At 43.9% G+C, this 27,729-nt stretch overlaps 1 protein-coding gene across 1 annotated transcript in view; it reads right to left on the bottom strand.

Moving 5' to 3' along the window:
- LOC126213156 (speckle-type POZ protein-like) overlaps positions 1 to 20,372 on the bottom strand; it is a 39,203-nt gene extending 18,831 nt beyond the window's left edge. Inside the window, exon 1 of the mRNA XM_049940779.1 lies at positions 20,318 to 20,372. The gene's annotated coding sequence lies outside the window, so the exon portion shown is untranslated. The remainder of the gene's footprint in view (positions 1 to 20,317) is intronic.
- Positions 20,373 to 27,729: the final 7,357 nt, after the last annotated feature.

Raw genomic sequence — 27,729 nt, 5'->3', positions numbered from 1 at the left:
GTAATTGATGGAAAGTCATCGATTAAAACAGAAGTGATTTATAGCGTTCCCCATGGTAGCTTCATAGACCCTTTGCTGTTCCTTATCTATATAAACAATTTGGGAGACAATCTGAGCTGCCATCTTGGGTTGTTTCCAGATGATGCTGTCGTTTATCGACTAGTAAAATCGTTGGAAGATCAAAACAAATTGCAAAATGATTTATGAAAGATGTGGTGTGGTGTGAAAATTGGCAATTGACTCTAAATAACGAAAACTATGAGGTCATCCGCATGAGTGCTAAAAGGAATAGTCAAACTTTGGTTACATCATAAATCAGTCAAATCTAAAGGTCGTAAATTCAACTAAATACCTAGGAGTTACAATTACAAACAATTTAAATTGGAAGGAACTCATAGAAAATGTTGTCCGGAAGGCTAACCAATGACTGCGTTTTATTGGCAGCACACTTAGGAAACGTAACAGATCTACTATGGAGACTGCCTGTGCTACGCTTGTCCGTCCTCTTTTAGAATACTGCTGCGTAGTGTGGGTTCCTTACCAGATAGGACTGACGGAGTACATCAAAAAAGTTCAAAGAAGGGCAGCACGTTTTGAATTATCGCGAAATAGGGGAGAGACTGTCACAGAAATGATACAGGATTTGGGATGGACATCATTAAAAGAAAAGCATATTTCGTTCCGGAGGAATCTTCTCATGAAATTCCAGTTACCAACTTTCTCCTCCGAATGTGAAAATACACTCCTGGAAATGGAAAAAAGAACACATTGACACCGGTGTGTCAGACCCACCATACTTGCTCCGGACACTGCGAGAGGGCTGTACAAGCAATGATCACACGCACGGCACAGCGGACACACCAGGACCCGCGGTGTTGGCCGTCGAATGGCGCTAGCTGCGCAGCATTTGTGCACCGCCGCCGTCAGTGTCAGCCAGTTTGCCGTGGCATACGGAGCTCCATCGCAGTCTTTAACACTGGTAGCATGCCGCGACAGCGTGGACGTGAACCGTATGTGCAGTTGACGGACTTTGAGCGAGGGCGTATAGTGGGCATGCGGGAGGCCGGGTGGACGTACCGCCGAATTGCTCAACACGTGGGGCGTGAGGTCTCCACAGTACATCGATGTTGTCGCCAGTGGTCGGCGGAAGGTGCACGTGCCCGTCGACCTGGGACCGGACCGCAGCGACGCACGGATGCACGCCAAGACCGTAGGATCCTACGCAGTGCCGTAGGGGAGCGCACCGCCACTTCCCAGCAAATTAGGGACACTGTTGCTCCTGGGGTATCGGCGAGGACCATTCGCAACCGTCTCCATGAAGCTGGGCTACGGTCCCGCACACCGTTCGGCCGTCTTCCGCTCACGCCCCAACATCGTGCAGCCCGCCTCCAGTGGTGTCGCGACAGGCGTGAATGGAGGGACGAATGGAGACGTGTCGTCTTCAGCGATGAGAGTCGCTTCTGCCTTGGTGCCAATGATGGTCGTATGCGTGTTTGGCGCCGTGCAGGTGAGCGCCACAATCAGGACTGCATACGACCGAGGCACACAGGGCCAACACCCGGCATCACGGTGTGGGGAGCGATCTCCTACACTGGCCGTACACCACCGGTGATCGTCGAGGGGACACTGAATAGTGCACGGTACATCCAAACCGTCATCGAACCCATCGTTCTACCATTCCTAGACCGGCAAGGGAACTTGCTGTTCCAACAGGACAATGCACGTCCGCATGCATCCCGTGCCACCCAACGTGCTCTAGAAGGTGTAAGTCAACTACCCTGGCCAGCAAGATCTCCGGATCTGTCCCCCATTGAGCATGTTTGGGACTGGATGAAGCGTCGTCTCACGCGGTCTGCACGTCCAGCACGAACGCTGGTCCAACTGAGGCGCCAGGTGGAAATGGCATGGCAAGCCGTTCCACAGGACTACATCCAGCATCTCTACGATCGTCTCCATGGGAGACTAGCAGCCTGCATTGCTGCGAAAGGTGGATATACACTGTACTAGTGCCGACATTGTGCATGCTCTGTTGCCTGTGTCTATGTGCCTGTGGTTCTGTCAGTGTGATCATGTGATGTATCTGACCCCAGGAATGTGTCAATAAAGTTTCCCCTTCCTGGGACAATGAATTCACGGTGTTCTTATTTCAATTTCCAGGAGTGTATTTTGTTGACACCAACCTACTTAGGGAGGAGCAACGATTACCACGATAAAATGAGGGAAACCAGAGCTTGTACGGAAAGATACAGGCGTTCAATCTTTCTGCACACTGTACGAGATTGGAATAATAGAGAAATGTGAAGATGGTTCGATGAACCCTCTGCCGCGCGGGATTAGCCGAGCCGTCTTAGGCGCTGCAGTCATTGACTGTGCGGCTGGTACTGCCGGAGGTTCGAATCCTCCCTCGGGCATGGGTGTGCGTGTTTGTCCTTAGGATAATTTAGGTTAAGTAGTGTGTAAGCTTAGGGACTGATGACCTTAGCAGTTAAGTCCCATAAGATTTCACATACATTTTTTTTCAATGAACCCTCTGTCAGGATCTTGAATGTGATCTGCAGAGTATATACATATACAGGGTGGTCCATTGATCGTGACTGGGCCAAATATCTCACGAAATAAGCTTCAAACGAAAAAACTACAAAGAACGAAACTTGTCTAGCTTGAAGGGGGAAACCAGATGGCGCTTTGGTTGGCCCGTTAGTGGTATCACGTAAGATTCCGCCAGTAAGGGCGGTATTTGCTTCGTGATACATTACCCGTGTTAAAATGGACCGTTTACCAATTGCGGTAAAGGTCGATATCGTGTTGAATGCACGCGTACCATATTTCTGTGCACCAGGAATTGCATGGCGACGACTTCGAACGTCGTGCAGAGTTCTGCCACTGGGCACAAGAGAAATTACGGGACGATGACAGATTTTTTGCCCGCGTTCTATTTAGCGACGTAGCGTCATTCACCAACAGCGGTAACGTAAACCGGCATAATATGCACTACTGGGAAACGGAAAGTCCACGATGGATGCGACAAGTAGAACATCAGCGACCTTGGCGGGTTAATGTATGGTGCGGCATTATGGGAGGAAGGATAATTGGCCCCCATTCTACCGATGGCACTCTAAATGGTGCAATGTATGCTGATTTCCTACGTAATGTTCTACCGATGTTACTACAAGATGTTTCACTGCATGACAGAATGGCGATGTACTTCAAACATGACGGATGTCCGGCACATAGCTCGCGTGCGGTTGAAGCGGTATTGAATAGCATATTTCATGACAGGTGGATTGGTCGTCGAAGCACCATACCGTGGCTCACCGGATCTGACGTCGCCGGATTTCTTTCTGTGCGGAAAGTTGAAGGATATTTGCCATCGTGATCCACCGACAACGCCTGACAACATGCGCCAGAGCATTGTCAATGCATGTGCGAACATTACGGAAGGCGAACTACTCGCTGTTGAGAGGAATGTCGTTACACGTATTGCCAAATGCACTGAGGTTAACGGACAGCATTTTGAGCATTTATTGCATTAATGTGGTATTTACAAGTAATCACGCTGCAACAGCATGCGTTCTCAGAAACGATAAGTTCACAAAGGTTCATGTATCACATTGGAACAACCGAAATGTTCAAACGTACCTACGTTCTGTATTTTAATTTAAAAAAAACATACCTGTTACCAACTGTTCGTCTAAAATTGTGAGCCATAGGTTTGCGACTATTACACCGCCATCTATCACAAAGCGAAGAAAGTGGTCCAACTAAAATATTCATATTCCTTTACGTACTACACGAATATGTAATTAAAAAATGGGGTTTCCTACTTAAAAAAACGCAGTTGATATCCGTTTGACCTATGGCAGCGCCATCTAGCGGACCAACCATAGCGCCATCTGGTTTCCCCCTTCAAACTAGACAAGTTTCGTTCTTTGTAGTTTCTTCGTTTGATGCTTATGTCGTGAGGTATTTGGCCCCGTCATTATCAATGGACCACGCTGTATGTATGTGGTGTCACCGCCAGACACCACACTTGCTAGGTGGTAGCCTTTAAATCGGCCGCGGTCCGTTAGTATACGTCGGACCCGCGTGTCGCCACTATCAGTGATTGCAGACCGTGCGCCGCCACACGGCAGGTCTAGTCTAGAGAGACTCCCTAGCATTCGCCCCAGTTGTACAACCGACTTTGCTAGCGATGGTTCACTGACAAAATACGTTCTCATTTGCCGAGACTATAGTTTAGCATAGCCTTCAGCTACGTCATTTGCTACGGCCTAGCTAGGCGCCATATTCAGTTACTATTGATTTTGTGAATCATGTGCCGTCAAGAGCGACGTTCATCATTAATGGATTAAAGTTAAGTACTCCACCAGCTACGTCCGTTTTTCTAAATTCTAATTTCCTTGTCCTGTTCCAGACCTCACGCCGGCCTGCGTGAGCTAAAACGCGTGCATTTCGGCCTCCTCTAGTAACACGGTGTTGGCTCTTCTGCCAACCACAACAATATATATATATATATATATATATATATATATATATATATATATATATATATATATGGTGTCCCAGCTATCATGTCCACCCAAAATATCTCTGGAACAATAACAGCTATTAGAAAACGACTTTCACCGGTGTCAATGTAGGGCTGGGGCCCATGAATGTGCATATTTGGAAACATTCTAAAACGAAAGCATATGTGTTTTTTAACACAAACTTATGTTTTTTTAAATGGACCTCCTATATATTTTCTTCAGCAATCCATAGTATGTCAAAGTACATACACAATGGCGTTGATTGCATCGCAATATTCCCATTACATCCCGAGATATTGAGACGCGAAGTTGACGCTTGAAACACCCGACATGCGCTGCTAGCGTACGTCCTGAGGCTCAGGCGTGAACCCCATGCTGCCCGTAATCGCGATGTGATTGACACAAGTAAGTGTCCCTCTTGATAAGTTTGGAGGTGTGATTACACATGTCAATCACATCGCGATTACGGGCAGGATGGGGTTCACGCCTGAGCTTCAGGACGTGCGCTAGCAGCGCATGTCGGGTGTTTCAAGCGTCAACTTCGCGTCTCAATGTCTCGGGATGTAATGGGAATATTGCCATGCAATCAACGCCATTTTGTATGTGCTTTGTCATGCTATGGATTGCTGAAGAAAAAATGTAGGAGGTCCATTTAAAAAAAAACATAAGTTTGTGTTAAAAAACACATATGCTTTCGTTTTAGAAAGTTTCCAAATATGTACATTCATAGGCCCCAGCCCTACATTGATACCGGTGAAAGTCGTTTTCCAATAGCTATTATTGTTCCAGAGATATTTTGGGTGGACAAGATAGCTGGGACACCCTGTATATGTGTGTGTGTGTGTGTGTATGTGTGTGTGTGCCGGCCGAATTGGCCGTGCGGCTAAAGGCGCTGCAGTCTGGAACCGCAAGACCGCTACGGTCGCAGGTTCGAATCCTGCCCCGGGCATGGATGTTTGTGATATCCTTAGGTTAGTTAGGTTTAAGTAGTTCTAAGTTCTAGGGGACTTTTGACCACAGCAGTTGAGTCCCATAGTGCTCAGAGCCATTTGAACCATTTTTTCATAACCGTTACCCCAGAGGCGAAAGCACCGCCCTAGCGTGCTCTGACTGTTATCTTGATGCAGCGGCGCTGCCATCTCACCATTCCGAAGTGGGCCCTGTACAGTGTCTCCAATTTGGGCGCATAGAACCTGAGCAGTCAGTACCCAGAACAACCACCTCTGGCCGTAATAACGGCCTTGATACGTCTGGGCATTGAGTCAAACAGAGCTTCGACGGTGTGTACAAGTACAGCTGCCCATGCAACTTCAACACGATACCACAGTTCATCAAGAGAAGTGACTGTCGATTTGATATAATCCATTATGGAGTCGAGGTAGCAGTTGTCGTTATACTGGTTATCACATTTAGCATTCAACCGCGATTTTTATACATATTTTAACAACGCGTTTCGAGAGACAATGCTCTCATCATCAGGTTGTAAAATCTATGTCGCGAAATTAAACGTACTAAAAAGACAAAATACCATCACCAATAGTTGGTGGGTCCATAGAGTAAAAAAGAATTAAAAGTATATTGGACTGTGGGTCCTCGTCTTACATTAAAGTTGTTGACGCAGGTCGATGGCCGTCCCATAGCTACCAAATATGCTGTCGACTGCGCCGGCCCGGGTGCTGTTGTGGACTAACGTGCCTAGGTGTTGTGGCGTGGTTACCGCCGTGTGCTTGACGGTAACGCTATGCTATTGGGCGCCGCATTTCCTTACTGCATTGGTCTGCCATCGTTAGCCTCTCGCAACTCCGTCATTGACATGCTACAAGTTTTAAGTCGCATGCCTGCCCTAAAATAATTCTAAAAACCCGCTAAAAAATCTCATTTCTTTAAAGTTATCTTGTACATTTAGGATATTGCTTTGTTTCTTTTCATGGATAGCTATCTCGAATTCCTCTAGTAAGTCAAGTTTCCTCCCTTTCTTTTCTACATGCAATATTTCTACGTTGTCTTCTATGCTATTAAGGGGATGGCCTGTTTCATATATATGGTTCGCAACAGCTGATTTGTCATAATTTCCTAACCTGAACGCATCTTTATGTTCTTTATACCGGATCGCGAATGATCTTCCTGTCTGCCCTATATATTTTGCATCACACGTTCTGCACTGAATCTTATAAACTCCCGATCTTTCAAACTTATTTCTCTTCTCGCCAATATCGTGCTTAAGGCTATACCTCACTAGGTTATTAGTCTGAAAGGCTATTTTGACATCGTATGGCTTAAAAATATTTGCTATCTTTTGTGAGACTTTTCCGTAGTATGGCATCGTGATAATTTTCGCTTTCTCTCCATCAGGTTTATTCTTTTTGCGCTTATTACATTTTCGTAACAGTTTTTTAACTATATCTATTCTGTAACCATTATTCTTCGCTATTCTCTTAACGGTGTTAATTTCAGTCTCCCTATCTTTTTCACTCATAGGTATATTGACTGCCCTATGCACGAGACTACGGAAAGCAGCTTCTTTATACGCCTGCGGATGGCATGAATCATTCGGGATCACGGCATCAGTTGTAGTTTGTTTTCTATAAACGGAAAACGCATGTTTGTTGCCCTGCTTTTTTATATTCGGGTCCAGGAACTGTAGACAATTGTCAGTTTCGTACTCCACGGTAAATTTTATTTTATTATGTGCGTCGTTGAACTTTTTTACTATTTCCTCAATGTCCTCACTGGAACCTTCAACAAGTAACAGAGTGTCGTCAACGTAACGTTTGTAATAAACAATTTTATCCGTAATGTTTTCGTCAGAATTTAGAACTTTATCTTCAAGGTCATTCATAAAAATGTCCGCCATAGTTCCTGAAATGCTGGACCCCATGGCTAACCCATCGTCCTGAATATAAAATTTGTTATTAAACGTAAAATAATTAAAACTTGTAATGAGCTGTAGGAGTTCAATAAATTCAATTGTCTCTTGCGTTGAAATTTTACCGTATTTCAGGAAATTTCTCTTAATGATTTCTATAGTTTCGTTAACCGGAACACTGGAGTATAAGTTCTTAACATCCAACGAAACCAAACGGGAAGTGTCGGTGACTGGCGTATCTTTAATTTCACCTATCATGGTCATACTACCACGCACTGAATAATTATTATTATACACGTAAGTCTTTTTCAGAATTTGGTCCAACATTTTCGTTATTTTATATGCTGGACTATTTCGACCGTTAACAATCGGACTAACCGGATGCAGATCTTCATGTATCTTCACCTGTGATCTTAATTTGGGGGCCGTTGGATTCATGATAACACATCTTCTTTTTTCGGCTTCTGTCAGCAGGAAGTGCGTGCGTTTAAGAACATTTTTTAGTTTAGTTTGGAAATTGGCTGTTATGTCTTTCGGAATTTCTGTAATGCTATTTTCGACAAAAAACGCTAAGGTTTTCGAAACGTACTCCTCCTCTTTTAATATTACGACCGTATTCCCCTTATCCGCTTTCGTGGCAATAGCTTTCGCTTCATTAAGCTTTTTATTTATAGAATCGACAGTTAGTCGGTCTGCTCTAGTCTTATGATTAACATTATTTCTCTTATTTAATTCATTTTTTGCTATTTTATGTAGCTTATGACCGACATGGCCTGTTTCATTACTATTTAATTTAGCAATTTCTGTTGTCATTTTAGTGAGGGCAATTACTTCTTTCGCGACCTTCTTGTTAAATAATAACACGCGCGAAGACGAAAAAGATCAACAACAAATGCTTTCGTCTTTTGACTTTTACCCACGGGTGGTAAACAAAACGGATATTACATTTGATAATACAGAAGTAGAAATGTTAAATAAGGCATTAAAGTTTAATATTGAGCCGTCATTTAACAAGAAGGTCGCGAAAGAAGTAATTGCCCTCACTAAAATGACAACAGAAATTGCTAAATTAAATAGTAATGAAACAGGCCATGTCGGTCATAAGCTACATAAAATAGTAAAAAATGAATTAAATAAGAGAAATAATGTTAATCATAAGACTAGAGCAGACCGACTAACTGTCGATTCTATAAATAAAAAGCTTAATGAAGCGAAAGCTATTGCCACGAAAGCGGATAAGGGGAATACGGTCGTAATATTAAAAGAGGAGGAGTACGTTTCGAAAACCTTAGCGTTTTTTGTCGAAAATAGCATTACAGAAATTCCGAAAGACATAACAGCCAATTTCCAAACTAAACTAAAAAATGTTCTTAAACGCACGCACTTCCTGCTGACAGAAGCCGAAAAAAGAAGATGTGTTATCATGAATCCAACGGCCCCCAAATTAAGATCACAGGTGAAGATACATAAAGATCTGCATCCGGTTCGTCCGATTGTTAACGGTCGAAATAGTCCAGCATATAAAATAACGAAAATGTTGGACCGAATTCTGAAAAAGACTTACGTGTATAATAATAATTATTCAGTGCGTGGTAGTATGACCATGATAGGTGAAATTAAAGATACGCCAGTCACCGACACTTCCCGTTTGGTTTCGTTGGATGTTAAGAACTTATACTCCAGTGTTCCGGTTAACGAAACTATAGAAATCATTAAGAGAAATTTCCTGAAATACGGTAAAATTTCAACGCAAGAGACAATTGAATTTATTGAACTCCTACAGCTCATTACAAGTTTTAATTATTTTACGTTTAATAACAAATTTTATATTCAGGACGATGGGTTAGCCATGGGGTCCAGCATTTCAGGAACTATGGCGGACATTTTTATGAATGACCTTGAAGATAAAGTTCTAAATTCTGACGAAAACATTACGGATAAAATTGTTTATTACAAACGTTACGTTGACGACACTCTGTTACTTGTTGATGGTTCCAGTGAGGACATTGAGGAAATAGTAAAAAAGTTCAACGACGCACATAATAAAATAAAATTTACCGTGGAGTACGAAACTGACAATTGTCTACAGTTCCTGGACCTGAATATAAAAAAGCAGGGCAACAAACATGCGTTTTCCGTTTATAGAAAACAAACTACAACTGATGCCGTGATCCCGAATGATTCATGCCATCCGTAGGCGTATAAAGAAGCTGCTTTCCGTAGTCTCGTGCATAGGGCAGTCAATATACCTATGAGTGAAAAAGATAGGGAGACTGAAATTAACACCGTTAAGAGAATAGCGAAGAATAATGGTTACAGAATAGATATAGTTAAAAAACTGTTACGAAAATGTAATAAGCGCAAAAAGAATAAACCTGATGGAGAGAAAGCGAGAATTATCACGATGCCATACTACGGAAAAGTCTCACAAAAGATAGCAAATATTTTTAAGCCATACGATGTCAAAATAGCCTTTCAGACTAATAACCTAGTGAGGTATAGCCTTAAGCACGATATTGGCGAGAAGAGAAATAAGTTTGAAAGATCGGGAGTTTATAAGATTCAGTGCAGAACGTGTGATGCAAAATATATAGGGCAGACAGGAAGATCATTCGCGATCCGGTATAAAGAACATAAAGATGCGTTCAGGTTAGGAAATTATGACAAATCAGCTGTTGCGAACCATATATATGAAACAGGCCATCCCCTTAATAGCATAGAAGACAACGTAGAAATATTGCATGTAGAAAAGAAAGGGAGGAAACTTGACTTACTAGAGGAATTCGAGATAGCTATCCATGAAAAGAAACAAAGCAATATTCTAAATGCACAAGATAATTTTAAAGAAATGAGATTTTTTATCGGGTTTTTAGAATTATTTTAGGGTAGGTACGCGACTTTAAACTTGTAGCTTGTCACTGACGGAGTTGCGAGAGGATAACGATGGCAGACCAATGCAGTAAGGAAATGCGGCGCCCAATAGCATAGCGTTACCGTCAAGCACACGGCGGTAACCACGCCACAACACCTAGGCACGTTAGTCCACAACAGCACCCGGGCCGGCGCAGTCGACAGCATATTTGGTAGCTATGGGACGGCCATCGACCTGCGTCAACAACTTTAATGTAAGACGAGGACCCACAGTCCAATATACTTTTAATTCTTTTTTACTCTATGGACCCACCAACTATTGGTGATGGTATTTTGTCTTTTTAGTACGTTTAATTTCGCGACATAGATTTTACAACCTGATGATGAGAGCATTGTCTCTCGAAACGCGTTGTTAAAATATATATAAAAATCGCGGTTGAATGCTAAATGTGATAACCAGTTTAACGACAACTGCTACCTCGACTCCATAATGGATTATATCAAATCGTTAGTGTCAGGCGAGACATTGAGGTTAGTGTATAAATACAAAAATTTAAGACGTAAGTTATTAAAAACTGCCGCAAACAAAAACTTTAATAAAGAATGTGTTAAGAATCATGTTATCCCGAATTATGTGAAGTTGAAACTTTGTGATTGCAAGTCATGGGCGGGACGACTAGCTGTTGAAAAAGCAAAAAAGTTTTGGATACGCGCAGAAATTAAACATCTGTATAAAAAGAAAGACTTAATTAAAAAACAAATAATTCAAGCTGAGACTAAGGTCAAGGAAATATTACCAATGAACGTATGGGAAGAGGTTACATGTAGACTTCACAAAATACTACAGAAGGAGTTTATAAAGAAAAAAGAAAAACAAGATAAAAAACTTCGTAAATTAAATAATAACACGCGCGAAGACGAAAAAGATCAACAACAAAGGCTTTCGTCTTTTGACTTTTACCCACGGGTGGTAAACAAAACGGATATTACATTTGATAATACAGAAGTAGAAATGTTAAATAAGGCATTAAAGTTTAATATTGAGCCGTCATTTAACAAGAAGGTCGCGAAAGAAGTAATTGCCCTCACTAAAATGACAACAGAAATTGCTAAATTAAATAGTAATGAAACAGGCCATGTCGGTCATAAGCTACATAAAATAGTAAAAAATGAATTAAATAAGAGAAATAATGTTAATCATAAGACTAGAGCAGACCGACTAACTGTCGATTCTATAAATAAAAAGCTTAATGAAGCGAAAGCTATTGCCACGAAAGCGGATAAGGGGAATACGGTCGTAATATTAAAAGAGGAGGAGTACGTTTCGAAAACCTTAGCGTTTTTTGTCGAAAATAGCATTACAGAAATTCCGAAAGACATAACAGCCAATTTCCAAACTAAACTAAAAAATGTTCTTAAACGCACGCACTTCCTGCTGACAGAAGCCGAAAAAAGAAGATGTGTTATCATGAATCCAACGGCCCCCAAATTAAGATCACAGGTGAAGATACATAAAGATCTGCATCCGGTTCGTCCGATTGTTAACGGTCGAAATAGTCCAGCATATAAAATAACGAAAATGTTGGACCAAATTCTGAAAAAGACTTACGTGTATAATAATAATTATTCAGTGCGTGGTAGTATGACCATGATAGGTGAAATTAAAGATACGCCAGTCACCGACACTTCCCGTTTGGTTTCGTTGGATGTTAAGAACTTATACTCCAGTGTTCCGGTTAACGAAACTATAGAAATCATTAAGAGAAATTTCCTGAAATACGGTAAAATTTCAACGCAAGAGACAATTGAATTTATTGAACTCCTACAGCTCATTACAAGTTTTAATTATTTTACGTTTAATAACAAATTTTATATTCAGGACGATGGGTTAGCCATGGGGTCCAGCATTTCAGGAACTATGGCGGACATTTTTATGAATGACCTTGAAGATAAAGTTCTAAATTCTGACGAAAACATTACGGATAAAATTGTTTATTACAAACGTTACGTTGACGACACTCTGTTACTTGTTGATGGTTCCAGTGAGGACATTGAGGAAATAGTAAAAAAGTTCAACGACGCACATAATAAAATAAAATTTACCGTGGAGTACGAAACTGACAATTGTCTACAGTTCCTGGACCTGAATATAAAAAAGCAGGGCAACAAACATGCGTTTTCCGTTTATAGAAAGCAAACTACAACTGATGCCGTGATCCCGAATGATTCATGCCATCCGTAGGCGTATAAAGAAGCTGCTTTCCGTAGTCTCGTGCATAGGGCAGTCAATATACCTATGAGTGAAAAAGATAGGGAGACTGAAATTAACACCGTTAAGAGAATAGCGAAGAATAATGGTTACAGAATAGATATAGTTAAAAAAACTGTTACGAAAATGTAATAAGCGCAAAAAGAATAAACCTGATGGAGAGAAAGCGAAAATTATCACGATGCCATACTACGGAAAAGTCTCACAAAAGATAGCAAATATTTTTAAGCCATACGATGTCAAAATAGCCTTTCAGACTAATAACCTAGTGAGGTATAGCCTTAAGCACGATATTGGCGAGAAGAGAAATAAGTTTGAAAGATCGGGAGTTTATAAGATTCAGTGCAGAACGTGTGATGCAAAATATATAGGGCAGACAGGAAGATCATTCGCGATCCGGTATAAAGAACATAAAGATGCGTTCAGGTTAGGAAATTATGACAAATCAGCTGTTGCGAACCATATATATGAAACAGGCCATCCCCTTAATAGCATAGAAGACAACGTAGAAATATTGCATGTAGAAAAGAAAGGGAGGAAACTTGACTTACTAGAGGAATTCGAGATAGCTATCCATGAAAAGAAACAAAGCAATATCCTAAATGTACAAGATAACTTTAAAGAAATGAGATTTTTTAGCGGGTTTTTAGAATTATTTTAGGGCAGGCATGCGACTTAAAACTTGTAGCATGTCAATGACGGAGTTGCGAGAGGCTAACGATGGCAGACCAATGCAGTAAGGAAATGAGGCGCCCAATAGCATAGCGTTACCGTCAAGCACACGGCGGTAACCACGCCACAACACCTAGGCACGTTAGTCCACAACAGCACCCGGGCCGGCGCAGTCGACAGCATATTTGGTAGCTATGGGACGGCCATCGACCTGCGTCAACAACTTTAATGTAAGACGAGGACCCACAGTCCAATATACTTTTAATTCTTTTTTACTCTATGGACCCACCAACTATTGGTGATGGTATTTTGTCTTTTTAGTACGTTTAATTTCGCGACATAGATTTTACAACCTGATGATGAGAGCATTGTCTCTCGAAACGCGTTGTTAAAATATATATAAAAATCGCGGTTGAATGCTAAATGTGATAACCAGTGACTGTCGAATTGTGACAAGCCAGTTGCTCGGCCAACATTGACCAGACGTTTTCAATTCGTGAGAGATTTGGAGAATGTGCTGGCCGGGGCAGCAGTCGAGTCGGCCGAAGTGGCCGAGCGGTTCTAGGCGCTACAGTCTGGAACCGCGCGACCGCTACGGTCGCAGGTTCGAATCCTGCCTCGGGCATGGATGTGTGTGATCTCCTTAAGTTAGTTAGGTTTAAGTGGTTCTAAGTTCTAGGGGACTGATGACCACAGCAGTTAAGCCCCATAGTGCTCAGAGCCATTTGAACCATTTGCAGCAGTCGGTCATTTTCTGTATCCAGAAAGGCCCGTAAAGGACCTGCAACATGCGGTCGTGCATTATCTTGCTGAAATGTAGGGTTTCGCAGTGATCGAATGAAGGGTAGAGCCACGGATCGTAACACATCTGAAACGTAACGTCCACTGTTCAAAGTGGCGTCAATGCGAACAAGAGTTGACCGAGAAGAGTAACGAATGGCACCCCATGCCATCACGCCAGGTGATACGCCAGTATGGCGATGACGAATACATGCTTCCAATGTGCGTTCATTGCGATGTCACCAAACACGGATGCGACCATCGTTAACAGAACCTGGATTCTTCCGAAAAAATTACGTTTTGCCATTCGTGCACCCAGGTTCGTCGATGAGTACACCGTCACAGACACTCCTGTCTGTGATGCAGCGTCAAGGGTAACCGCAGCCACTGTCTCCGAGCTGATAGTCCGTGCTGCTGCAAACGCCGTCGAACTGTTCGTGCAGATGGTTGTTGTTTTGCAAACGTCCCCACCTGTTCACTCAGTGATCGAGACGTGGCTGCACGATCCGTTACAGCTGTGTGGATAAGATGTCTGTCATCTCGACTGCTAGCGACACAAGGCCTTTGGGATCCAGCACGGCGTTCTGTATTACCCTCCTGAACCCACCGATTACATATTCTGCTAACAGTCATTGGATTTCGACCAACGCGACCAGCAATATCGCGATATGATAAACCGCAATCGCGATAGGTTACAATCCGACCTTTATCAAAGTCGGAAACGTGATGGTACGCATTTCTCCTCCTTACACGAGGCATCACAACAACGTTTCACCAGGCAACGCCGGTCAGCTGCTGATTGTGTATGAGAAATCGATTGGAAACTTTCCTCATGTCAGCACGTTGTAGGTGTCGCCACCGGCGCCAACCTTGTGTGAAAGCTCTGAAAAGCTTATCATTTGCATATCACAGTATCTCCTTCCTGTCGGTTAAATTTCGCGTCTGTAGCACGTCATGTTCGTGGTATAGCAATTTTGGCTCAACGCCCTCAAGTTTTTGAGAAAACCACCCCTAAAGGTTACGTCCAGCAACTGACCCAAAATTGGCGGGATAGGAAGACAATTGTAACTAGAGTATTTTTCATCATGAGGTGTAGGGACCACAAATGCATACTTTCCCAGAAATCGAAGAAAGAAACTTTTACAGCTCCCGCTTGTGCACCCGCATGGTAAACGCTCTTGGCCGAGAGCAGCAACGCAAATAGTCCGGCTCCGTTGTTGGACGGCGGAAGGGATCTGGTATTTTGTTCCTAAAATTTTTGCTTTTTTTTTTACGCTTTTCGCCCTCTTACGTCGAATCCCGCCCTCGCCTCTACCCGGACGCTGTTTATTACCCGAGGACGAAACACAACGCCGTCACGTGGATCAGAGGTCACGTGATTCATTGTTTATTTGGACGTGGTGTCACAGAACTCGTGGGTTTTTGGAACTATTTAATCGTCATTGTGCTATTGTGAAGAACCCTAAGTGCGGTCAATACTTTTCGAACTTCTTGCGGAGCATCGTCCACGATCCGCGCCGTAGTTCGATTATTTATCTCAGGAGATAAAATCATTCAAATGGCTCTGAGCACTATGGGACTTAACTTCTGAGGTCATCAGTCCCCTAGAACTTAGAACTACTTAAACCTAACTAATCTAAGGACATCACACACATCCATGCCCGAGGCGGGATTCGAACCTGCAAGTGTAGGGGTCGCGCGGTTCCAGACTGAAGCGCCTAGAACCGCTCGGCCACAACGGCCGGCCGCAGGAGATTGATACGTACGCACAAGGAGATGAACAGATAAGAAGCTACACGACATTACAAGAAAACATGCCATGAAAAAGCGGCGGCAGCGTCCATGGAGTATCGACGCTGTATGTGCGTGTTACAGAAGTGTAGCTTTGTGTTTATTTTTCTTTCTTTCAAAGACAAGGTGGATTTATTTTTTGTCAATATAAGTGAATATTCTCCTATGGCCATTTACCCCTTCCATATCTTCCTGTATGGCGATGGAGACATAGTGGCCAGGCCTTGTACAATGACCCCTGCCCACATCGCAACGCAACAGCCAAAGTAAATGGCTGGGAAGCGGAGAAGCTGGGTTCGAATCTCGAGGAAACCTAGCGGATGTTATTCTTCTCGCTTGTATCTTTCCATATCTCAATTGCTATTTTAGGTTGTACACAAGCGACCTGCCAGATCTGAGCCGAATCGGTTGACCGTGTCTGAGGCCTTCCCCTTGTGAGCCTGAACTTGGGAGAGGAATTACCAGGAAACAGTGCAAAGCAGCGCCCGCCCATTACCCGGAGAAACTGGGAGACTAAAGCCGTCGGCACACGGACCGTGCATCAGAACGTTGAGCGTTAAGCGTGCCGAGTTTCCGACGTCATAGCGTGGAATAGCACGTTCGGGAGTCTTTCCGGACGTGCAGAGCAATATCTAACAAGGGAACCTCCCCATCGCACCCCCCTCAGATTTAGTTATAAGTTGGCACAGTGGATAGGCCTTGAAATACTGAACACAGATCAATCGAGAAAACAGGAAGAAGTTGTGTGGAACTATGAAAAAAATAAGCAAAATATACAAACTGAGAAGTCCATACGCAAGATAGGCAACATCAAGGGTACTGTGAGCTCAGGAGCGCCGTGGTCCCGTGGTTAGCGCGAGCAGCTGTGGAACGAGAGGATTTTGGTTCAAGTTTTCCCTCGAGTGAAAAGTTTAATTTTTTATTTTCAGACAATTATTATTTGTCCGTCCGTCCGTGACAAACTCTTATGTTTTCATCCCTTTTTTGGGAGTGATGATCACATCCACAAGAAAACCTAAATCGGGCAAGGTAGAAGAATCTTTTTACCCATTCACTGAGTGTACAAGTTAGGTGGGTCGACAACATATTCCTGTCACGTGACGCACATGCCGTCATCAGTGTCGTATAGAATATATCAGACGTGTTTTCCTGTGGAGGAATCGGTTGACCTACGACCTTGCGATCAAATGTTTTCGGTTCCCATTGGAGAGGCACGTCCTTTCGTCTATTAATCGCACGGTTTTGCGGTGCAGTCGCAAAACACAGACGCTAACCTTATTACAGTGAACAGAGACGTCAATGAACGAACGGACAGATCATAACTTTGCGAATATAAAGAAAGTAAACTTTTCACTCGAGGGAAGACTTGAACCAAGGACCTCTCGTTTTCAGCTCCTCACGCTAACCACGGGACCACGGCGCTTCGCAACTCACTGCCCTTGATGTTGCCTCTCTTGCACATGGACTTATTTTTTTCATAGTTCCACACAACTTCTTCCTGTTTTCTCGATTGATCTGTGTTCAGATTTTCAAGGCCTATCCACTGTGCCAACTTATAACTAAATCTGAGGGGGTGCGATGGGGAGGTTCCCTTGTAAGATGTCAGATATTCTGAGCGTGCGTCTGAGCGTTGACCAATGAGACGGCACAACGCCACCTACGTCACAGGCGCGCCGTCTCCCTTCAGTACAGAGTTGTGAGGCGCCATATTGGCATTCATTTCAAGCCTATATGTATATATGCCGTTCATGAGCACCAGCAAATTGAAAATCACTGGAAAACCCGTTGTTAACTGTGTGATTCGTTCCTATAAAATAATGAGAAACATCATATTCGTGGCAAAAGCATTGTTGTAACTTGCGTATTATGAGAGTAGGCTATTTGAAGGCAGCGACACACTGAAGATCCACCCAAAACGTATTGTTTTTGGTGCAATTTGTTATAATTAAATTTCAATTACTAACATATCTAAGGTTTTCAGCAAGACGTATCATAACATGTTGTTGTGATGTTGGTTTAGCATAATGAGTGGAGTCACTGAGCTCTGAAGAGTTTTATGGTGGGGCAGTGGTTCGCGTCCTGAGCCTGCCAACTTTTTTTTCCATTCGCGTTTTTATTAGGTTCTGATACTTTATTATTAGTTTAATATAAGCATATACAATAATATTTGATGTTACGTAAATGTAAGTTCACCTTTTTTTGAGGGGTGACTTTGTTCGATTGGCTTAATCTACAGGACAGCTTGCGCTACTTGTATAAAGATATTTTGCTCCTTTTTCTTTTAAGCTTCCTAATTCACATGTTGCAAAGATTCTGCCACTGGGTAGGAACAGTGATCAAGTAAGACTGACATTGGGATTTTACTAAAATGTGGGAATGATGAAATAATGTTTATCTTACTTGGAGAAGTGTTCCAAATTTGTATCGCACTGTTTGTAATGGAACTTTTATAATCCTGTGTCCTTATTGACTGGACATGGTACTTTCCTTCTCGTGGACGATGGAGGAAATGTGCGTTTTAATAGAGCTAACGTGGGAATTTTACTCGCGCCCGTTGAGTAAACAGTGTGATTTACGAACTAGGAACATCCCTCAACTGCCGCTGGAGTGCGTTGCGATTGCGTATAGCCAACACCGACTCAAAGGAAGGCCTCGGCGCTTGTTCGTGACGTCACGTCAGCTAGGCCGAGGCCCACGAGAAAGACAGGCCGCGGCGCCTACGTCACGAAGGTAGTCCTGCGCTCGCTAGCTCACTCAAATGAGCAGACAAACTACGTTTCTACGCCTGTTAATTCGTAACTAGGCGTGTCCATACAAACGAAAACTGAATCTTCTACTGGCATCCGCTATTATGGAATCTCACTGTTATTAGTCCTATACGATGGGTAGTCCATGGGCCTACTTATAATTTGTTACGGCTGTACTGACGCAAAAAAAAAAAAAATATCATGCTAAAATGATTATCAGTTGCATAAGGCACCACTTCCAGCATGTAATGAGTACTGTTAAGCAGAAGAGACTAAATGCTATAAAATCATTATACCATTCATACCGAGTATTGATCTTAAATTAAATTTTGTTGTAGTGCTGTTGATCAGTAAGACTTCATAATAGCAGATTTCAGTGGAAGAAGCAATTCTCGTTAGTACTTACACGCCCAGCTGCGAGTTAACAGGTTTAGAAACGCATATTGTCTGCTGAGCAGAGCGAGCGAGCGAGTTCAGGACTACCTTCGTGACGTACGCGCCGCGGCCTGTCTTTCCCGTGGGCCTCGAGCTAGGCACGGCGAACGCCAGGTCTGTTGCAGGCATACTCATAATGGTGGTGTCTCCCTCTCTGACACAGGAAAATGTGAAACTATTGCCGGTAGTTGACCAACACACATTGTTCTGAGAGATTTCTGCAATCAATTAATTGTGCAATTCATTACATTTCTTAACAAATAGTGCCCTCCTGAACTTAAATTTCCACCTGTTTTAAGAATTGACATACAAAAACAACTTCATGGTCCAGCAACAACAGAATTCGTGCTTCTTTTCCTTATTTGTAAATCTGAGGAAGTTACGTTTGTACTGGGTTGCTTTTACGAGAAACTGTGAACATATTGGTGCTCTTCTTTAGGTATCTTGGTTGACTGTCGGGTGAGGAGTACTGAATGTTAATGAAATATCTCGCGATTGTACACGTTGGGGGAGGAGGTGGGGGACAGAAGAAGAGGCAAAAGAGAGATACTTGTTTTATCAAATAAAATTTTTCTATCTTATAAAGTTTCTCCTTTCAGTTGCAAGAGGGGAATATTTATCTTTTCTAACGTGCATGTTAAAAAAAGTTTAAGATCAGCAGTATTTTCGATGTGTGAAGCTATTTTGTTTCCTGTTTAAAATTTATTTCGTTGAAAACGTCTGTAGTCTAATGACTGGCAACACTTGGACATTTACACATGTAAATTAGTTAACATTTGCAGTGACGATGTCAAACAAAAATAAATAAATAAATATAAGAAACGAGTTAATTGTAAGGGGGTTGGGGTAAGTTTCGGTAGCAAAATGGATCAAGTAAATATAGTTACTTGAACGTAAAACTTCCGAAGCTTGCAATGGGGCAAAGCGTCTCCTCATATTGATCTACGTTTGTTTCGACAGGATTCAGTAATACAGAACTATGATCTTCATTTGTAGCTTTACGATAGTAAGAAAGTCTTTCATCTAAATAAAAGTGCAGAATCCAAAACAATACCAAACAGTTTGTCCAAAAACAAGAGATTTATAGTGATAAGCACGCCCAGGCGTTTCTGCTTGCAACAGACCTGGCGTTCGCCGTGCCTAGCTGCCGTGACGTCACCAACAAGCGCCGAGGCCTTCCTTTGAGTCGGTGTTGGTGTACCACGTTGGTGCCCACGTACCGCATGCACAAGTCGCATCGTTCCTGAGCGTTGAGCAGCACGTTGAACGTAGCACACTCGACGTTTACGTTCGACAGCACGGTCCTTGTGGCGACAGCTTAAGCAGAGGAAGTAGACCTTGCAGCGCCCCTACCCACCTTGCAGTCGTGGCGGAGTTCCGTCAGGTGGTGAGTTGAGTCGCGGGCGGCTCACACGGCGTACAGACAGCCACGGCGCGGCTCCCCGCCCCTCTTATAAACACCTGCAGGCGGTCGCTGCGGCCGCGTGACGTCACCTCGCGTGATCGGGAGCAGGTGGCGTCTGTCAGCTTATCGCTCTCGTCACCTCGAATCTTTTTCCGTCAAGTGTGCGAGCCGGAGCTCTCGAGTAAGCCACTCGAGTAGGCTTGTGTAATCTTCTTATCCACTCCCACGTGGACATTGAAGAGGAGGTGGAGAAATCGAAGGAATGGCCTACCTCAGGGAAGCGTTCTCGCCCCAGCTCTGTATAATATATATACAAATGACCAACCAGTGCCAAACATCACGCGCCACTCCCAACACCTTCTCCAATCCCATCTTGACCGGTTCACCACTTGGTGTAACCAGTGGTTGCTTAAGTACAACCCTCCCAAAACCCAGGCGATCATTGTAGGCAAAACCACCCCTTCCTTCCGCCTCCTCGACTTCTATGTCACCATCTATGGCCGTCCTATCGCCCTCACCCCCACCCTCATGTACCTTAGTGTCACGCTTTTCCGTCGCATCTCCTGGATCCCCCATCTCCGGACAATCCAAGCTGAGGCACACTCACGACTCCGTCTCCTCAAGCTCCTTTAAATCCCTCATCCGCCCTATCCTTTGTTACGCCCATCCGGCCTGGATCTCCGCCCCTCCTACCTTTTATAAATCCCTTCAAATCCTCGAACTCCATGCTCTTCGCCTCACCTATCGCATCCGTCTCCCCTCCCCCACATGGATCCTGTACGACCTTATTCCGTTCCCCCACCTCCTCCTTTTCCTCGAACGGATACAGATCCTCTACACCTCCCGTAAACCCGATCCCCCTCACCCGCTCGTCTCTCACATCCTCTCCCACCCCCGCCCACTGCCATGCCTGTATTTCCAAGTCCCACCTGCTCTCCATCTCTCCTTACCCCCTCCATGATGATGCCCTCATCCCTCCATCTACCCCTCCTACCAACTTTGATACTCCCACTTCCTGTGTTTGTTCCTATGGGCACCCTGTCTCCCTTCTCTCCCCCTTCCTTCCCTCCACCCTTTCTCCCCCCTCCTCCCCCGGGCTTCCCCTACCCCCATACCTTCATTTCTCCCACCATCTCCTCTGCCATTGGCATCTCTGCTCTCCCCTATCCCTCCCCCACCACCTTCTTCCCCTCCTGGCAGGTCCCCAGACTCGCACACGTTCAGTGGACATTCGCGCGCCAGAGATCATTGTGTGTGTGCCGTCGTGTTTGTGATTTAGTGTTTTTCGCCGCCACGCACCTTCGTTCACGTGTCTCGTCTAAATCATCAGTGTCTGTGCACAGTGCCGACAGTTTCCCTTGTTTATTCGTCGAGTGTGAATGGCTTCATGTTTTTAATTATTGTATCTACAGTTTTTTAACCACCAGGCTGTTACTTTTCTGTCTTCATTTTCTCTTTTATTGTACTGCTTGTGGCTGAAGAGCGGAGTACAATTTTCCGCTGCCAGCCCACCTTGTATGAGGTGCAAAATAACAATAAAGAAAAAAAAACATCACTCGCCAATTTATGTATACCGATGACACTGCAGTTGCAGCCCAAGGTAACAATTTTATGGATGTAGAGGAAAAATTAACCAGTACCTTGGAAGCTGTCTCCCAGTATTATGAGGCAAACCACCTAAGGCCGAACCATTCCAAGACGCAAGTCTGTGCATTCCATTTAAAGAACAGGGAGGCAAATCGTGAATTAAATGTAATATGGAGACGTGAACGTCTCGAGCATTGTAAAACGCCCGAATATCTTGGTCTCACGTTGGAACGCACACTGACCTATAAACATCATTGTAATGCCACAAGGGAAAAAGTCTCAAATAGAAACAACATCATCAGGAGACTAACCAGCGGATCCTGAGGTGCAAACCCAAAAGTCCTGTGTGTCAGCCGCGGAATACGTCGCTCCAGTATGGTCTGCAACAACACACATGAGGAAAGTTGATGTCGCAGTGAATGAAATAGCACGGATTGTTACCAGATGCTTGAGGCCGACACCAGTGCACAAGATGTACTTAATCATGGGGATCGCATCGCCCAACATACGACGTGACATCACTGCCGAAGCCGAAAAAACCAAGCAACAAAAGGACATGCGTCACCCTTTATATGGACACCGGCCTGCTGACCGACGGCTTTGTTCGATGAAGAGTTTCCCGTCGCGTACCCGAGCCCTGGAAGGGTCGGCTGCAGAGAATCGTTTGAAAAGGTGGGAAACCGACCTGAGAAACCCCCATAAAGATGTAAAAGAAGAACTGGCGCCTGGTGGAGACCTACCATACACTGTCTGGAGAACCCTAGACCGTATGAGGGTAGAAGCGCCAAAGTGCAAGACAAACCTGCAGCAGTGGGGTTTCCTAAAAGAGAGTGAGAACACTCTCTGTCTGTGTGGTACTGTCCAGGATCCTCAACACCTGCTTATCTGTCCATATTTAGACCAGCCCTGCACAATGAATGACTTACGGGAGGCAAATGACAAGGCTATATTGGCTGCTGATTTTTGGAAGTTTGAAGTCTAGTTCCGGACACGGAAAGTAAGTAAGTATGCGGACATCAGATTTCCAGGAATGCCAAATGTCAGAATATATTCTAATAATTTTTTCATAATGTAGGGCCACAGTCATAATATATTTGTTTAAAGTCAGTACCGCCATTAGACTGTTTTTTTATTTGCAACGTTACATTTACACGATCATGATTTCGGCTTTAAAGTGCCATTATCAAGTGTTTTAACGTTATACAGTGCCTAAGACAGCAGGTCAGCAACTGGAATCAGTTAATTCCATAAATTGTCTGGGAGTAGGCATTAGGAGTGATTTAAAATGGAATGACCATATAAAATTAATAAAAAAATGGTTCAAATGGCTATGAGCACTATGGGACTTAACGTCTGAGGTCATCAGTCCCCTAGAACTACTTAAATCTAACCAACCTAAGGACATCACACACATCCATGCCCGAGGCAGGATTCGAATCTGCGACTGTAGCGGTCACGTGGTTCGAGACTGTAGCGCCTAGAACCGCTCGGCCACTTCGGCCGGCCTAAAATTAATCGTCGGTAAAGCAGATGCCAGACTGAGATTCATTGGAAGAATCCAAAGGAAATGCAATACGAAAACAAAGGAAGTAGGTTACAGTACACTTGTTCGCCTACTGCTTGAATACTGCTCACCGGTGTGGGATCCTTACCAGATAGGGTTGATAGAAGAGATAGAGAAGATCCAACGGAGAGCAGCGCACTTCGTTACGGGATCATTTAGTAATCGCGAAAGCGTTACGGAGATGATAGATAAACTCCAGCGGAAGACTCTGCAGGAGAGATGCTCAGTAGCTCGGTACGGGCTTTTGTTGAAGTTTAGAGAACATCCTTTCATCGAGGAGTCAAGCAGTATATCGCTGCCTGCTACGTATATCTCGCGAAGAGACCTTGAGGATAAAATCAGAGAGATTAGAGCCCACACAGAGCCATACCGACAATCTTTCTTTCCACGAAGAATACGAGACTGGAATAGAAGGGAGGACCGATAGAGGTACTCAAGGTACCCTCCGCCACACACCGTCTGGTGGCTTGCGGAGTATGGATGTAGATGTAGATGTAGATACAATCATACTTAAAATACGACCCTTAGACAGTCTAATAGTGTATTTTAAGTACGACAGTATGCCATCTTAGGCACTGTATATCATTAAAACACTTGATAATGGCACTTTAAAGCCGAAATCATGATCGTGTAAATGTAACACTGCAAATAAAAAACAGTCTAATAGCGGTACTGATTTTAAAGGGAAAAAAAGAGAATATATTCTGCTTCTCTTTTTTCTTTAAGGGGGGTAGGACGTCAAACGGGCCGACTTGGAGCAGGAGAGGCACCACAGGACATTTTAATGTCCACTGCCTATACTTTTACAAAAAAATTCATAAAACTTCGTCAGAATGACCAGGAAGGATTCAGGATTCACACTCACAGCAGTGGAAGGTCAAAAACATAACAAAATAACTTTTTTTTACATGGCAAATTTCATCGTTTTTTCACTTGCTATTGGCTGGATTTGTTGCTATAGGTACATTTTTCTTCATAAGTAAGAGAGATTCTCCGATGGATTTTGCACAGCATACAAACCATACTTACAGATGTATGAAACGCTAGAATTTTCCAAATCTATTAAAAACTGTGCTAAAAATTGAGATAATTAACAATAAAATCTGAGTTTTTTCCAAACATGTAGTTTATGAAGTAATGTCTCATTTGTTTTTTCATAAATTAAATAAATTCTAGAGTTTCTTACACAGTTAAGTATGGTTTGTATGCTGTGCAAAATTCATCGAAGAATCTCTCTTACTTATGAAGAAAAGTGTGCCTGTAGCAACAAATGCAGCCAATAGTAAATGAAAAAATGATGAAATTTCACATGTAAAAAAAATATTTTGGTATGTTTTTGAGCGGTTGCTGCTATGAGTGTGAATACTGAATTATTCATTGTCGTGCTGACAAAGTTTATGAATTTACCATATTGAGATTTTCACTCTGCAGCGGAGTGTGGGCTGATATGAAACTTCCTGGCAGATTAAAACTGTGTGCTGGACTGAGACTCGAACTGGGGACCTTTGCCTTTCGCAGGCAAGTGCTACCCAAGCACGACTCACGCCCCGTCCTCACAGCTCACATCTCATTCTGGAAACATTCCCCAGGCTGTGGCTAAGCCATGTCTCCACAATATCCTTTATTTCAGGAGTGCTAGTTCTGCAAGGTTCGCAGGAGAGCTCCTGTAAAGTTTGGAAGGTAGGAGACGAGGTACTGGCAGAAGTAAAGCTGTGAGGACGGGGCGTGAGTCGTGGTTGGGTAGCTCAGTTGGTAGAGCACTTGCCCGCGAAAGGCAAAGGTCCCGAGTTCGAGTCGGTCGGGCACACAGTTTTAATCTGCCAGGAAGTTTTATGAATTTATTTGTAAAAGCATTGTAAAAGCATTTGTAAAAGCATGTCCCGTGGTGCCTCTCCTGCTCCAAGTTGGCCCGTTTGACGTCCTTCCCCTTCCCCCCCTTAAGCAAACACTCTTCTGACTATACTCTGTTCATCATAAGAATAAATCTGATGTAAACATTACGCTGTGTATTCTTCCGCGTTTGCTCGAATCTCACATCATTTCGTTTCACGTGGAGTGGAAGCCGAATTGTGACCAGTACAGTCAAGTACGATCGTAAGGATACGTTTTATACTGTGTTACACGCGCACAGACTGAAGTATAATGTGCGCGACAACAGCTTTACCGGCGCATTAACCTTGGACAGCACTGGCCAATCAGCGGAAATGGCGGATACATACGGGCGGCGCGCACTTCACCCCCCCCTTCCCCATCCCTCCCCCCCCCCCCCCCCCCAACACTTGCTGGGCCGACAGCACTGCTATCCGCGCCACTCAGCCCGCACGCTGTCCATTCGCTTCTTTCGTCAGTCGACCCGAATGAAACGAGTTATCGAGTAGTTGTACTTTCCTATGTAGCACGCGGGTCCGCGTCATCGTATTTTACACGTTTGTGTCTGGCACATAGACAGCTAGCACAGACCTACGAGAGAAAAGTTGCGGCCATTCTAGTGATCTCGATACGTTTTTCTGTCTAGTATTTGTTCGCGAAAAGTCGCAAATATTCTACTGTTTTCTTGAACAGAGAACCTCCGATACGTAGCGTTATAAATACGGACTATTCGCCGAATAGGAAGCTAGTTCACACTCAGCAGCAGAAATATTAAGACTGACGAATGAATACGTGACACGTCCTAGTTGCAGCAAGTACAAATGTGAAGATTAGTCAAGAGTGAGAGTGATCAGATGATTGTCAAGTATTAATAAAAATTATTCATAGTAATTTCACAGTAAAAATACTGTCTTGTTACGAGACTCGAAACAATATTTTCACTAAGGACGTAACAATAGTTTCCCACACCCAACTCGTAATTCACTTTTGATGCGTATATCTCCGGTAATAGTTACTTTCGAGAAGATTCCTAAAAACGCTTTGTAAGTACACTACTGGCCATTAAAATTGCTACACCACGAAGATGACGTGCTACAGACGCAAAATTTAACCGACAGGAAGAAGATGCTCTGATATGCAAATGATTAGCTTTTCAGAGCATTCACACAAGGTTGGCGCCAGTGGCGACACCTACAACGTGCTGACATGAGGAAAGTTTCCAACCGATTTCTCATACACAAACAGCAGTTGACCGGCATTGCCTGGTGATACGTTGTTATGATGCCTCTTGTAAGGAGGAGAAATGCGTACCATCACGTTTCCGACTTTGATAAACCTCGGATTGTAGCCTATCGCGATTGTGGTTTATCATATCGCAACATTGCTTCTTGTGTTTGTCGAGATCCAATGACTGTTAGCAGGATATGCAATCAGTGGGTTCAGGAGGGTAATACGGAACGCCGTCCTGGATCCCAATGGCCTCGTATACTAGGAGTTGAGATGACAGGCATCTTATCCGCACGGCTGTAACGGATCGTGCAGCCACGTCTCGATCCCTGAGTCAATAGATGGGGACGTTTGCAAGACAACAACCATCTGCACGAACAGTTCGACGACGTTTGCAGCAGCATCGACTATCAGCTCCGAGATTGTGGATGCGGTTACCCTTGACGCTGCATCACAGACAGGAGAGCCTGCGATGGTGTACTCGACGACGAACCTGGGTGCACGAATGGCAAAACGTCATTTTTTCGGATGAATCCAGGTTCTGTTTACAGCATCACGATGGTCGCGTCCGTGTTTGGCAACATCGCGGTGAACGCACATTGGAAGCGTGTATTCGTCAACGCCATACTGGCGTAACACCCAGCGTGATGGTATGGGGTGCCATTGGTTACACGTCTCCGTCACCTCTTGTTCGCATTGACGGCACTTTGAAGAGTGGACGTTGCATTTCAGATGTGTTACGACCCGTGGCTCTACCCTTCATTCGATCCCTGCAAAATCTTACATTTCAGCAAGATAATGCACGACCACATGTTGCAGGTCCTGTACGGACCTTTCTGGATACAGAAAATGATGGACTGCTGCCCTGGCCACCACATTCTCCAGATCTCTCACCAATTGAAAACGTCTGGTCAATGGTGGCCAGCCGCCCGGGATTAGCCGAGCGGTCTAGGGCGCAGCAATCTTGAACTGTGCGGCTGGTCCCGGCGGAGGTGCGAGGCCTCCCTCGGGCATGGGTGTGTGTGTTTGTCCTTAGGATAATTTAGGTTAAGTAGTGTGTAAGCTTAGGGACTGATGACCTTAGTCCCATAAGATTTCACACACATTTGAACATTTT

Source organism: Schistocerca nitens, chromosome 11 (assembly GCF_023898315.1).
Source record: "Schistocerca nitens isolate TAMUIC-IGC-003100 chromosome 11, iqSchNite1.1, whole genome shotgun sequence".
NCBI classification, from domain to species: domain Eukaryota; kingdom Metazoa; phylum Arthropoda; class Insecta; order Orthoptera; family Acrididae; genus Schistocerca; species Schistocerca nitens.
This window is presented reverse-complemented; position numbering and strand designations above follow the sequence as displayed.